Below are 15,327 nucleotides of genomic sequence, written 5' to 3' on the forward strand. Positions count from 1 at the left end.
CTTCTTCTTCTCTTCTTCTCCTTCTCTCTCTCTCTCTCCCTCTTCTTCTTCTTCTTCTCACCTCTCTTATTTCTCTTCCTCTCTCTCTCTCTCTCTCTCTCTCTCTCTCTCTCTCTCTCTCTTTGTGCGCTGATCACAGGAGGGGGGAGAGATTTCTTGACGATGGGGGGGGCGTGATGATGCAAGCCATAGGGCGAGGGCTACGCTGCTGACCAGGATGATGGAGGGCCGCTGCTTGCTAACATGGAGGGGGGTGCACTGTTGTTGAAGCCGAGGAGGAGGAGGCCACCATTCAAACCACCAGGGGGGAGGATGCTCTTATAAGGTGGGGGGAGAGGTGGTAAGGGGGGGAGACGGCTGGTCACTGCTGCCACCCTCCACCTGGGGCTGCATGCCCCCTTTACTCACTCGCTCTCTCTCTCTCTCCCTGCCATGCAGACGGTAGGGGGAGAGAAAGGGAGAGTAAAAATAATTGTTTAATTATTATTTTTTTTGGGTTTATGGGGGAAGGCATAAGGGGAGTATGGGGGGGATATTACATCCTCTCCCCCTTAGAGGAATCAAGATGTCCTCATCTTGAGAAGACCTGGAGGTATTGTTGGTTGAGAGTATCTTCATCCATCCAGGTGGCATCCTCTTCGGGATAATCATTCCACTGGATGAGGTATTCTCAAGGTCCTTGATCTCAAATTCCTCTCCCTAACATCTAGGACTCTATCAGGCCGTAGCTCAAGGACTACTTGGCTAGGCATTACAATTTGGTGATCATCAAGTACATGATGTGGACTAGGTAGATACGTTTTCAATAGGCTAATGTGGAATACATTATGAATCTTTAGAGTTGCAGGCAGCTGTAGTCTGTAAGCATTAGGCCCTAAGCACTTGGTGATCTTATAGGGTTCACAATACCTTGGACTTAGCTTCATGTACTCTCCCAAGGACAGTGAACTCTTTTTAGGGCGTACACGGATGAAGACCATATCACCTTTGACGAAGGATCTGTCTTGCCATTTCAAGTAAGCGTAAGCCTTCTTTCTATCCTTGGAAGCTTGAATGTCTTGTCTTATTGATTTGATTTGATCATCCATGTCTTCCAACATCTGCCTTGAAGCTTCTACCCTCAAAGTTGGATCTAAGAAGTTCAAAGGGGTTCGACAATCATACCCATACAATGCTTGGAAAGGGGTCATCTGAATACTCTGTTGGTAAGAAGAATTGTTGGCAAACTCAACCAGTGGTAAGTATTGAATCCACTTTTTGGGCTCACGACAACAGTATGCCCTAAGCATATCTTCAATGATTTGATTGACTCGTTCTATTTGACCATCAGTTTGGGGATGGTAAGCTGTATTGAAATAGAGTTGAGTTCCAATAGCCTCAAAGATAGCCCTCCAGAAGTGTGATGTGAAAAGAGAGTCACAATCAATAATGATTCTTCTGGGTAACCCATGAAGCTTGAATATTTCCTTGATGAATAATCTTGCGATGTCTAAAGCTTTATAGTTTGTCTTGACAGGGATGAGATGTGCGACCTTAGCGAGCATATCTACTACAACCATAATATAGTTATATCCTCCTTGAACTTGGGGTAGGCCAACAATGAAGTCCATACTAATGAACTCCCATTTCATCTGTGGAATGTCAAGTGGTTGCAATTTTCCACGCATTTTGACATGTTCTGCCTTAATGCGTTGACAAGACAAACATTCCGTGACATATTTGAGTATGTCTCCCTTGAGCCTTTCCCAATAATAGCTCTTCCTGGCCGTATTAAGGGTCTTGGCATAACCAGGATGTCCTGAGAAAGGGGAGTCATGGGCTTCCCACAGTATCTTTTGCTTGAGAGTTTGGCTTGCAGGGATACATAATCTTGTCCTAAAGTAGACAAGCCCACTATTGACAGAGAATTCTTGATACTTCGTCTTAAGTTTTGGGTCTTGATCCCTGATGGGGATCTCCCTTAGCATTTTCTCATAGACTGGGTCATGATATGCCTCTTCTTTTGCTAGCTCAAGAATCGGGTTGTTTGGCCCTGATACCTTTGTGGCTAGAGTCCTCGCTGTTGATGGATCTTGCAAAATAAGAGAATTTAGAAATGCCTTGTGCGACTGAGTGCATCAGCAACTACATTCTCTTTTCTAGGCCTATATTTGATTTCAAAATCACATTCTTCCAGCACTTCGATCCATCGACGTTGCCTCATATTGAGCTCATTCTGGGTGAAGTTCCATTTAAGACTCTTGTGGTCCATTACTAAGGAAAATTTGTTACCTAGCAAGTAATGTCTCCAAAGTTTGAGAGCATGGATGATAGCCAATAGCTCCAGATCATGGGTAGCATAATTCATTTCATGGCTCTTCAATTTTCTTGAAGAATATGCTATAGGATGACCTTCTTGCATAAGTACACATCCTAAAGCAAGTGTGCTAGCATTGGTAACCACTTCAAACTCCTTACTAAGATCAGGAAGTTCGAGGTTGAGTGTTGATACTAAGCTTTGCTTTAGTTTGTCAAAATTGGTTTGTTCAGTAGGTGACCATACAATTGCTAGTTGCTTTTTCAGTAGATCAGTTAGAGGTGTTGCAATCAAAGCATAATCTTTGATGAAAATTCTGTACCACCCTGTCAACCCAAGAAATCTACATATTTCTTTGACAGAAGTTGGTGTTGGCCATTCCAGAACGTCTCTGGATCTACTGAAATTTCTTTCGCTGATACAATGAATCCCAGATATTCAATCTGTCTCTTGAAAAATGTGCAGTTCTTCTTCTTGGCATAAAGCTTGTGTGCTCTCATTGTTTCAAGAACAATGCGAAGCTGGGGTTCATGATTCTTTTCATGTTTTGAGTAGACTAGGGTATCGTCAAAAAAGATGAGTACAAAGTCATCAAGATAGGGCCTAAAGATATCTTGCATTAACCTGTTGAAGGTAGCAGGAGCATTCGTCAGCTCGAATGACATCACTAGGAATTCAAAGTGTCCATACCTTGTACTGAATGCAGTCTTTGGGATATCTTCTTCCTCAATCCTTATCTGATAATATCCAGATTTGAGATCTATCTTTGAGAAGATCTTCGCTCCTTGAAGATGATCAAGTAATTCATCTATTCTTGGAATGGGGTATTTATTTTTTATGGTAGCTTGATTCAACCCTTTGTAGTCAATGCATAGGCGAAGCATTCCATCTTTCTTCTTTTGGAACAATGCTGGAGCTCCCCATGGTGAACTGCTAGGATGGATGTAGCCTTGATCTAATAGTTGCTTGAGTTGCTCTTTCAGTTTGATAGCTTCCAGAATGGACATCTTATATGGCCTCTTTGCAACTGGTGCACCTCCTGGCATAATTTTGATTTTGTGGTCGACTTCCCTTTGGGGAGGAAGTTATGTCAGATCTTCAGAAAATACGTCTGTGTATTCCTTTAACCATGAAGGTTCTTCTCCGGATTCCTGATTCTTATCTAGCTTATTCAGTTTAATCAGATAGACAAGTAGGCCCTTTTGAACACCTTTTATTATCCGTGTTGCCTTTGCCAACTGTATTTTTGGCTGATCGGCCTCACCTTGAGTCGTGACTAGTTCCCCTTCAAAATTGCGGAAGGAGACTTGGCCTTTCCCATAGTGGATTTGGGCATCATTGGGTATTAGCCAATCCATTTTGAGTAAACATTTGTGGACACCTAGGTTCATTACTGTGAATCTCATAGAAGTTGGCTTCCCACCCAGTAGGAATTCCACCTTAGCAGTTTGCCTAGTACAAGTGACATCATGACCATTTACTAATTCCACAAGTAAAGTAGGTGCATCTATTGTGGCTATCCCTAATCTCTTTGCATAGATTGGTGAAATGAAGGAATGTGTACTGCCACAGTCAATCAGGGTTTTGAAGCTTTTACCTTGATATTTTGATGGAGTTTGAATCATTGAGAATTGGCAATTTGGACCCTTCTTGTGAAGAGTGGCGTGAACTGTTGCCCTCTCCATGTCAGCATCCATGGATGGATCTTCTTCATCATCCAGCTCCTTGTTGGAAACACTAGAGGTTCTCGCTCTGGCCATAATGGTGGCTCCTTGGCCATGAGCGGCTCTATTTTGACCTTGGAATTGCCCTTGGTGATGCCCTCTGCCAAGCTTGGGGTACTCCCTATTGAAGTGTTCGGGCTCGTTGCAATGGAAGCAACGTGGGTTGCGATCATTGCTTTGCATTGGAACAAAGTTGTTGATAGCATTGACCCTAGCTTTCTTTCTTTGCCTCTAATTTTGACCCAGTGCTCTCCTGGTCTGAGCCTTAGACATACCCTTATTCTGATCTTTGTAAGGCCAAATCCTGTTGTTCCTTATTTTGGTCTGTACCTTCTGTATTATTGGAGCAGCTTGAATGAGTGCGTCTTGTAGGTCCATTGGGTGCATTGATTCCAATTGAGCATTTATGGGTGGATTCAACCCAACACAAAATTTTGACACTTGTTGTGTCATATACATTGGGGTGCATACTTTAGGAGTGAAACGAACTTTGAATAATATGCTTCAAGGGATAATCCTAGCTGCTTCAAGTCATAGAATTCATTCATATTTTGTGTGCGGTAGGTAGGTGGTAGATACCTCCCTCGCACAGCTTCCTTAAGCTTATCCCAAGTGACTGTCCCTTACGAGATCTCTTGATCTTTGCACCATTGTTTCACCAAAGTCTCGCTTCATGTGTAAGCTTAAGTTTGGTGAGCATGGCTTGGTTAGCAGGTGCAGTTCTTGTTGCCTCAAAATAGTCCTCCGTGGACTCAATCCAGATCTCGGCATCGGCTTGAACAGTCCTTCCCTTGCCATCAAACTTGGGTGGCTTAATTTGTTTGAGAAGGAATTTCTTCTCTTGAACCACAGCTAGACTTAGTGCAGGAGTCGGATTTGGAACCTGCGCTTAGGGTTGCATCTGAACAATAATATTCTTTATGTTAATATCTTATCATATGCTCCCATATTACATTAATACAACTAGCATAGCTTTTAGCCAAGTGTTTTAATCACTTAACACCTTAGCTAATATTTACGATCAAGATAAAAAGTTTTATTTATTCATGAGGGCATAACCCTTTGAGTACATTTATTTTGGATAAGTAGGACAAGTTGATTGATACATTAGTTTGGGGAAAATAGGTTTGCGTTACAATCTACTACAGGGACGGAATAGTAATATGGAGTGGGATCATGGATTTTCAGGAAACGGTAAGTCATAGCAAGCTTGGGGTATCCCTTCCTTTGATACCCGTTCTTCTCATAGCGCCCTAACACTTTGATCTTGTCAGTAGAGATTTACCCGGGTCACTTCTTCAAAGACATACTTGTTCTGCTTGACTTTTCGACCGCTAACATGCAAGGTTGCGTTTAAGCAAGCTTCAACAAAGATGAACAACTTCATGATCTTTAAATCCTCCATCCACTTGATTCTCTTCAAGTTGGTCTGAAGGTACGTGAGTCGGTGGACTGCTATGCAATATATTCCTAAGTCTCCCGTCCATCTCCACTCCGCATACAGGGGCGAAGGATTATAGATGCGGTCCAGAATATCCATCATGCCAAGCCTCTGGTGATAATCCGAAGCATGCATTGCAGTCATGAACATGACCTGGAACACCAAAAACTTGCTCCATGCTTCGTGACTCTGCAACCCAGCATCCATAAGTGAGTAAATAAATGTTTTTAACAGAAAACACTCCTCTATTCTAATCACCTTCCCTTGTTTATCCCCCTATTCCCTTTATTTTCCTCTATTAAGTTCCCTTGTAATCTTTAGATCTTGTTGGTTCACTCTGATACCAACTGTAACGTGTCCGCTCGTCCGCTTGTGGGACATGACTTAGCAGCCCATCAGGAAGAGAGTCTAGAAAGCGCCGCCTGGCACTTGCAAGGAATGTCACAGGCTTTGCGATCTAGGCCTTCCTGAGTCTGCCCCCAGCGGAAGTGTCTGTCCATTCCCACTTAGGATCGACCTGAAGTCAAGGTTCCTTTCCTATCAGCAAGTCTCTACTAGGAAGTAGCTAGTGTCGAGCTCCAGATGAACCACTTTGCGTAGGAACAACAAAGTCGAAGCGGATTTATGCTGCACTTGGTTCATGGAGAATGGGAAACGAGAGGTATGCGAAGCTCAACCTCTCTGCCGTAAGGTATAGTCCCATTCCTTTCCCCTAAAACAACATAAATTGAGATTCTAACTCCACTCATGCTAGGTCTTCATAGTCTCATTATCTCATCTTTTGAGAAAAGTTCCTAGCTAACCGGGACCACCCTTCTGTAGGACGGACCCAAGGCTCGTCCACCACACTTTCCTTGGGTTGCTTAGTTATCTAATTACCTACCACATTATGTTTGACATGCAAAAGCATCTTTCTTAATTAATCAATTTAAACACAGGTTCCTTCACGTAACTTAGACATTGACACAAAAACAATGTCAAGCAAGTTCCCTTTTCAAATATCTGATCTTTATTTATCATAGTTCTGGAATACATCAAGTATCATGCGCGAAGGCTATCCCAGTTATCAACAGGATTGCTACTCCAAGTTCCGCCCGTAGACTAGTACACGGGCCTCGAGATCCCATCTCGAGTCACGTCAGTCTCTTGTGCGGGATTCGAAGGAGGCAAGGAATTTACAGCCAGAGCCTCCCCTAGCACCCAAGCATCCTCCCGCTCCAAGCAGCACCCACAGAGAGATCTCCAGTAGCGGGTTCAGTCCACATACCCGGTGCGGCTAACAACCCCCTTGGATAGGGCCAGGCAAACAGTCGAAGGTAACTGAACTTGCCTCTCCCTCCAAGATTTTAACCTGAAGCATTAAGTGTTTTGCCTTGAGTTAGTTCCTTGAGCAAAGAAATTCAAACAATGTACCTAAGTGTACAATCACGATCATCTCAAAGGTCGTTTGTACAACCAACTGCTAAGGTGTGATTCCTCCTTTCCGAATGCTCCCAGCATTCGATCCTGGATCGTTTGCGACTTGGCGAGATCCCAAGGGCTTGGCAAGCTAGGTTGCATGTTTCCCTTTTATCTTCGGGTTAGGGTTTGTACCCTACCAACCTAATTATCCTTACCTTAGGTCTTCTTGTAAAATAGATCATGGAAAACCCCGTTGTCCTTGGTTAGTCAACTTGCTAGTTATCTCCTAGATCCCCTGAAGTACCTATGTACCTTTATCTTTGATCCTAATTGATCAAGATTGTTTATCCCCTTGACCATGGCTGGTCAAGATGGTTCTGATTAGAACAGTTCCTACTCCGACTTAAGTATAATCTTCTTAAGCCCTCTTAATAATGCTCACAAGCATTAAGCCTTTACCTATCCCTCTTGAAGTCACCAAGGACTTTGTCATGGGATTTCATGGATCTCAGTCCCAGTTGGTAAACTACAAACAACGTTGAATTTTCCCAATAAACTTTAAAGCATGCAACATGATGTCATGCCTTCATTTCAATGCTTATAATTTTGATATTTTGTGCCACACGTGCGAAGGTGCCTTCTATGCATGCAATCTTAACATTATCCTCCATGTAATTATTTACACGATCTATGACCTTCTTGAATGATCTAACTTTATGTGATCATTGTATGAGCATGGTTGCACTTTAATCTTAAGTAAGAACTTATGCAAGGAACAATGCACTTTATATAGGAATTCTTGCAAGTCGTTTTTGGTAAATTATGATGCGATTATCTAATCAATTTCACCTATTGTGATGCCATCTTACAACGGAAATTATCTTGCTCGTTACATACATCACAACTAAGTTCATACCTAAGAAATTATCAAACACGCAAATTAGTGTGATGCATGTGAATATGATTTTTCACTGTGATAATTATAACCATGATTTAATAATGGAACAACCTGGGTTTGGAGTGATGCCGTGATTCCACTGGTATTGACGCCTGATGAACCGTTCGTGGTTGCGGTGCCACCTTGTTTCAACTTCCATCCACGCTTGGAGGGTTTCCAACCATCTTTGTGGAACTACGCTTGAGGGCTATACTCGAAGATGCGTGTATGAGTGATGGGGTTTTCACACTCTTCTAGCAAAATTATCTGCCTCTCCTTGAGTGGAGGAAGAGATAACGAAGGGGAGGGGTGTATTTTCGGCAATATAGAGACGTGTGTGATTCTCTCTTTAAGGAAGAGGGGGAAGAAGAAGCTTCTCTCTCTCCTCTCTCTCTCTCTTCTTCTTCTTCTTCTTCTCTTCTCCTCTCTCTCTCTCTCCCTCTTCTTCTTCTTCTCTTCTTCTCCTTCTCTCTCTCTCTCTCTCTCTCTCTCTCTCTCTCTCTCTCTCTCTCTCTCTCTCTCTCTCTCTCTCTCTCTCTCTCTCTCCGTCTTCTTCTTCTTCTTCTTCTCTTCTTCTCCTTCTCTCTCTCCCTCTACTTCTTCTTCTTCTTCTTTTTCTTCTTCTTCTTCTTCTCACCTCTCTTCTTTCTCTCTCTCTCTCTCTCTCTCTCTCACACACACACACACACACACACACTCTCTCTCTCTCTCTCGCTCTCTCCCTCTCCTCCTCTTCTTCTTCTTCTTCTTCTTCTTCTTCTTCTTCTTCTTCTTCTTCTCACCTCTCTTCTTTCTCTTCCTCTCTCTCTCTCTCTCTCTCTCTCTCTCTCTCTCTCTCTCTCTCTCTCTCTCTCTCTCTCTCTCTCTCTCTCTCTCTCTCTCTCTCTCTCCCTCAACGCTGATCATGGGAGGGGGGAGATATTTTTGACGATGGGGGGGGACTTGATGATGCAAGCCACAGGGCAGGGGCTACGCTGTTGAGCAGGACGATGGGGAGCCGTTGCTTGCTAACATGGAGAGGGGGGGCACTGCTATTGAAGCCGAGGAGGAGAACACCACCGTTCAGACCACCAGGGGGGAGGGTGCTCTTATAAGGTAGGGGGAGAGGTGGTATGGGGGGGAGATGGCTAGTCACAGCCGCCACCCTCCACCTGGGGCTGCATGCCCCCTTCTCCCCCTTTACTCACTCACACACTCTCTCTCTCCCCACTATGCAAACGACAGGGGGAGAGTGAAAAAAATTGTTTTAAAAATTTTTAGGGGGGGTTTCATGGGGGAAGGCATGGGGGGAGTACAGGGGGGATATTACAGTTAGCACTTGAGATATGAATATTGTGGCATCACCCACATATAACTTCACTCACGTTCACACCTGCAAGTCTCGCGCCCAGAAAGGATAGGTGTCTCCATCAAACTTCCACATGAGTGAGAAAATGAGAGAAAAATGAGCTTGGGAGATTTTGGCTATGGTGGAATTAGGGTTTTTTGATAGGGGTCTGGTTTTTCAATCTAACTTTTTTTATGGATAGAGAGATTATGACATGGGCTTCCAAAGCCCTAAGGTTGTGGACCAGATTGCGCTACGTGGGAGACGAACGGCTATAGGAACTGGGACTGGTGTAGATTTGGACAGTGAGGATGAAAAATCGTAATGCCAGGGTTGTCGGTTGCCAATGTGCCTCTGTGATGTGCTAGGAAGGAGCGCAGGGAGTCAAGGAATGATCCTCCATAAGAGAGCTTGGGGAGATATTGCCTGGTTCAAGAGATCTAAGAGCTCCAAGGAGGCAGGGTCCTGCAAGCTATGGCAGCCATTGGAGCTTCATTGAAGGTAGAGTGAGAATGGAGCTAGGAGTGAAGTCATGAACTCAAGCCGAGCTGAGGAAAGATAAAGAAGAGTTGGAAGAGCAGAGACGAGGCTAGGCCACGCCCAACTAACCTTTGATACCATGTCAGAATGAGTCGGATCTAGGACATGGCAGTTAATTATGGTGGATGAAAGGAGAAGAGTAAATTCATGATGGAGAAGACAAAGACACTATTTGTTATACAAGTGAATTAGGTTCCAAGATTGAGACTTGGACTCATAAACACAATCTTGTGTATGTGGACAATGACACTGACACTTTACTGATAAGAAAAGAGTACTATCATTGCATTAAGAAAAGGAAGCAAGTACAATGCTTTATAGGAAAGTAGGAAACTGCAGTAGGCACCACTGTGCATATGGGATAGGTAAGCATGCATGTCCTTGGCCCTGAAGCTCCATACAAAGAGGTTGTCAGTGAGTGTGATTCCTGAATCTCAACAAAATCTAGGTGCAAGTTTAACATTAGGATTCTTCTTAATACTATGTAGTCTTTGTTTCTCAATTTGCAACCAAACATAATCACCTTCTTTAAAATGCATAGCTTGGCATTTCTTATTAGCTCATTTAACTATAAGAGATGGAAAATAGGGTACATAGGGGCAGGTATAAAAGGAGAAGGTACCAATCATTTTGTAACCAATTTTGACATTAGTACAAGTGTCTTCTCTTGTTTCATTTTTCTCTTTCTGTCCTTTCATGGCTGCCAACCATCTCTTTTCTACTGTCATATCTTTCTCTCTCCATTTCTAGTCTTTCTCTCTCCTCGTGTGAGGGTGCCCGCCCATCGGCTTTCCAGGCACTCTTTTAGCGGTCTATCGAGAAACGAATCTAAGCGTCGCTGCTCGGCACTCCCAGGGAATGTTTCGAGTTTTGTCGCCTAGGGTTTCCCGAATCCGCCTTGCAACGGAACGTTCACGACCGAACCCACTAGGATCGACCTGAAATTTGGGTTCCTAGTTGTCAAGGTCTCCTATTAGCATTCTAGCGTCGAGTATTGGACATCCTACTTTACGCAGAGATACCCAACCTGAAGCAGATCTATGCTGCACTTGGTTCAAAGAGAATGGGAAACGAAAGGGATGCGTTGCTCAACCTCTCTGCCCATAGGGCATAGTCCCATTCCGGTCCCCTAAAACGGCATGAATTGGGTTCTAACCTATCCATACCTAAAGGTCGAATGACGATAAAAACTTGTGAGAAGCCTCCCAGTTCTCTGGGATCACCCTGCCATAGGATGGACCCGTCGGGGGTTCCGCCCACCCGCTTCCCTTAATAGCTTTAGTTTTCTAATTAGGTCCTACCACATTTATGTGTGACACTTAAAATTAGCTTCATTAATTAAGCCTTTTAGGGAACAAGGTTCATTCGTGGAAATTATAGCACAGACACGAAAACAGAGCAAAGTAATCTATTGACAAACAAGATCAAACAAGTTCCTTAACTTATCTTCAAGTTAATATTTGTCTCCCGCCCATACAGGAGAAATTATGTTTCGCTTCTGTCCAACAGAAGTATCCCTTCTGCCCTGCAGAAGTAACTGGTCCAATTCACATGGCACCAAAACTCAATCCTTTATCTAGAATAGGATCTCCCAACATGCCTAGATGTTGGGGGCCACGGAGGTCTTCAACTCCATTCTTGACCTAGCAAGGGGTGTCCAGAGCTCCAACTAACCCACAAGCTGTCTAGGAGAGAAACATCATTCCCGTGGTTGGCCTTTTCACCACTCGACCTTCGGCCCATGAATCGAGCAGTGCCCTCTCGGGTTACTACGCGGTGCGACCATGGAGGTGATCCACCCGTACAATATATCCTTCCTTAATTAAATCCTTTAAGAATCAAGCACAAACAAGGCATTCAGCCTAATATTATTTTCTAAGAAAACATTCCTTTAATCCCATGGCGACTTGTCATCACAGACCCTTGCCATGCGTTTACCATAAATCACAAGCACTTGGAATAATCATCCAAACAACAACTAACAACTTAGTTGAATGTAAAAACATTTAGGATGTTGTTCGATCAATCAACAAAACCAATTGCATTCTTTCCAAAACAATACAAGAGTAGATGATATAATATTTTTCATTGCATATTTGCTCTCCCCCTTGGGATCTAAGAGCAATACCAAAATGTTCTTAACACTTCCTTCCTTCGGCTAGGGCACATATGTTAAGGGTTCAAACACTATTCATGATGTAAGTTCTATAGGTCACTTACCTTGCTTGATAACCCAACCCTGGATTTGGATTGGCAAAAGTCATCATTATCTGACGGAACTCAAGACATCCTAATTTTATCCCTTATGATCAATTTCTTGTACTAGCCCTTAGTCAAGTCATGAGGCAACTAGAAATTTATCCTCATATATCAAACATGTCATAGGCATAACGTATAAATACTTGATAAGATAAGTGTGAGATTATCTCAAGTAATTAGACTTTAACATGCCTTGCCTTGAGCTAGAATATAAGTCTTCTTAATATTTGGGCTCTTAAGCTAAGTACTTTTGAAGTATCTAAACTTTAAACTAGTACTTCTCTATTCATGATTCTTAATGTCATATTCTTTTAGCAATCATGCTAGTTATAACCCTTGACTATACTTTAATCTAGCACTTGTATGCCCAATCTTTTAATGTCGTTCTTTTGACGACTATGCCATTCACAACGCTTGACTGATTCTTCCTTGTAATTGCTCTACTAGTAAATAAGTCATATGTAACTAGGTGCAGTTATCTTCCCTTGATATATGCACTTCACAAACTCCATCTTCCGAGTAAGTGAGATGAAATTTATCCTTTTCCATGACCTATTCTTGTGCAATAGTATGGAGCCTAACGAATCTCATACGAGAATCAAAGCAAGCATCTATCAACTTGAAAATACATTACTTACAACTGGAACTATAGTTGGATTGACAGTGATGCCTTTGCTCGAAGCCTTGTTGTTGGTTGCGGGATTGTCATCCGCACGCGACATTCTTCGCTTGGAAGCCATCATCCGCATGTAGACTCAAGAGATTAAGAAGGTGGAATAGATTCAAGATGGGAGAGCGTAAGAGAAGATGGTTTAGTCGAGGATCGAGATAGAGGGAATTGAGCTAATTCTCTTCCTTGCAACCTCTCAGGGTGACTCTTCTCTCTCTCTCTCTCAAGCTCTCTTTCAAGCTCTTCCTCACAATCTCTTGGAGGAGTATCCTCTTCTCAACCTCTCTCTCGCAGCCTCTCGGTGTCTCCTTCTGCTCCTTATGCCTCTCCCATGCCTCATATTTATAGTGAATTAGAGAAGAGGGCTTGTGGTTGAGAAGTAGAGCTCTTTGTGGAGGGGGATCTTGGAAAGATCAGTGATCTGATGCTCAGATCATAAATCTGATGGTTCCATTGGCTCCGAAAGGGGGGTAAAACACCAAGACACTTGGTTAGAAAGCTCTCAGTTCACTCCTTCTTCTTTTCTCTGTTCGAAGTGCTGTCTACTGCCTGTAAACTGCGATCGCGGTGCACGCGATTTCGCCAGTCACTTTTCTTTATTTTTCTTTTTATAAAATCTTCAAACTAACTAAAATATCACTTGTCTTTTCTTTTAAATGACATCCAGTTCCATATCGTTTTTTTTTAAAGGATAATATCTAAAATATCTAAAATATACTAGCTTCGCCCAAAATCTAATGTTTTTGGACCTTCCAAACTATACACATGAACTTAGTGATTAATATAACTCATAAGTCTCGTTCACCTTGTGATTTACGTGAAGGGTAGCTACGGTCTTTACCAATTCGAGAAAAATATCGAATTTACGACTCTTGATTTTTCTAAATAAAATATTTTAAATTAAATAAAAATTATCAATAATTAATGTTAGTTAGTTTTTACCTTAGTTAGTCTTTAGTTAGTAATCTTACTAACTTATTAATTGACTAACTAACTTACGAACCAACCAACTAACTTTTATTATGCGGAGATATTACACCTCGACTAGACTTTCTCTCACTTCTACACTTCTTCATATTTCTCTTCTATGATCTTCTCTCTCCTCTTTCTCTCTCTCTCTCTAGTTCACTTCTTGACAAGTGGTATCAGAGCTTAGGCCTCCAAACCCTAACTACAAAGTCCATAGACAACCATTAAAGCTTGAACAAAGCTTTTCAATTTCAAAGGGATTTTGCTTCATTTCATCTCTGGAGTTCATCTATAGCAAGATTCTCTCAAGATTTGAGCAAGATTAGAGACATTGGAGCTTTCTTCAACTCTTCAAGTTTCCATGGGGGATAAATTTTGGGATTCTTCTTCACGCTTGACATTCCTTGTTTCTGAAGTATAAAGAGAGTTAAAGTCTTCCCATTACAAGGATTCTACATGATTTGCTTCTTCATGGCCAACATTGATGCTCATACATTGAAGATTCAAGGTTAGTGAGAGGTTAGTTCTCTTCCATTGAAGCAACTTTGAGCTTCTCTTGTTGAATTAAGCAAATAATCATCAAATATTTTCTTCTTCAACTTCCTCAATAATTGAAGTATCATATTCTCTAATGTTGAATGCTCAATGATAAGCTCCAACCATAGCCATTAGTTCAGCAACTTCATTGTGTTCTTTGAGGAGTAAGGCTCTTCAACCTTGGTAAGATTGAAGATTATGGAGTTATGAGATTCAATTTAGAAGAAAAAATTTGGGGCTTTTGATGACAACAAGTTGGAAAGTTATTACTTTTTTCTAAGTTCTTGGGTTATAAATCATTACTTGTTACATGGGTTATGCTGATGACATGTTTGTGATAGCATGGGATCTTCAGTTAGCCAGTTAAATGCTTATGTTGATTTGTCTACAGCAATGTCTTGCTACTGTTGAAAGTGGTGATAAGATGATGCTCATGTTGGCATTGAAAATGCTTAAGTTGTCATTGGTTGATTCATCTTGGCAGTGATTTCATTCATGTAGTGATTACAGGACACTACTCCTTCATTGGCATACATTGAAATGGGTGGTCTAGGACTTTGTTTACTTTTCATTGATCATGAATTGATGTCTTGGTACCCTATAGAGTGCCCTCAGATCTATTTGTGTGTATGCAAGGTTCAAAAATTTGGATTTATAGACCTCTTATAGATTCATTCAAATAGGGCAGGTTATAGACAATTTTAATTAGTCAACTTTGGGCTATTATATATTTTTCCGACTTGATCTGAAATTCATTGTTAAGTGCTCTATTCGGAGAGAAAAGTATAAGATTTGATTTGAATTAAAAAAAATTTGATCAGGGCTTTCAGTCAAAAGTTATGGTTGATTTACTACTTCTAGATACTGCAAGACTACACTTTCCATAGGCAAGGAAACAAAGTATTATGGGTCTAATTAAAGATGTTGGTTCTAATAGGTTGGATATTCCTTTGGTAGACATTATGGGTACTTTGGTACATGCTTTTATGGCTCATGATGAGTCTTAAATGGCATTGGAAGTAATAGATGTGAGTTTGGTTTAGCAAATACTTGTCCATTAGTTGCAACCACATATCTCTCAGTTGGTTCAGAAAGGTGTAATGCAGGCTCTTATCAATCTCCATGATAACAATATCTTGCAAGGATGTATATGTAATGTTGAAGCTAAATGCATGTTGTTGGGATTACTAACCATGGAAAGACTAGAGCTTCAAGCTGATTTGTGG

The sequence above is a fragment of the Lygodium microphyllum genome, chromosome 18 (assembly GCF_053477565.2).
Source record: "Lygodium microphyllum isolate KBCC chromosome 18, Lygodium_microphyllum_v1.1.10, whole genome shotgun sequence".
In the NCBI taxonomy this organism is placed as follows: Eukaryota; Viridiplantae; Streptophyta; class Polypodiopsida; order Schizaeales; family Lygodiaceae; genus Lygodium; species Lygodium microphyllum.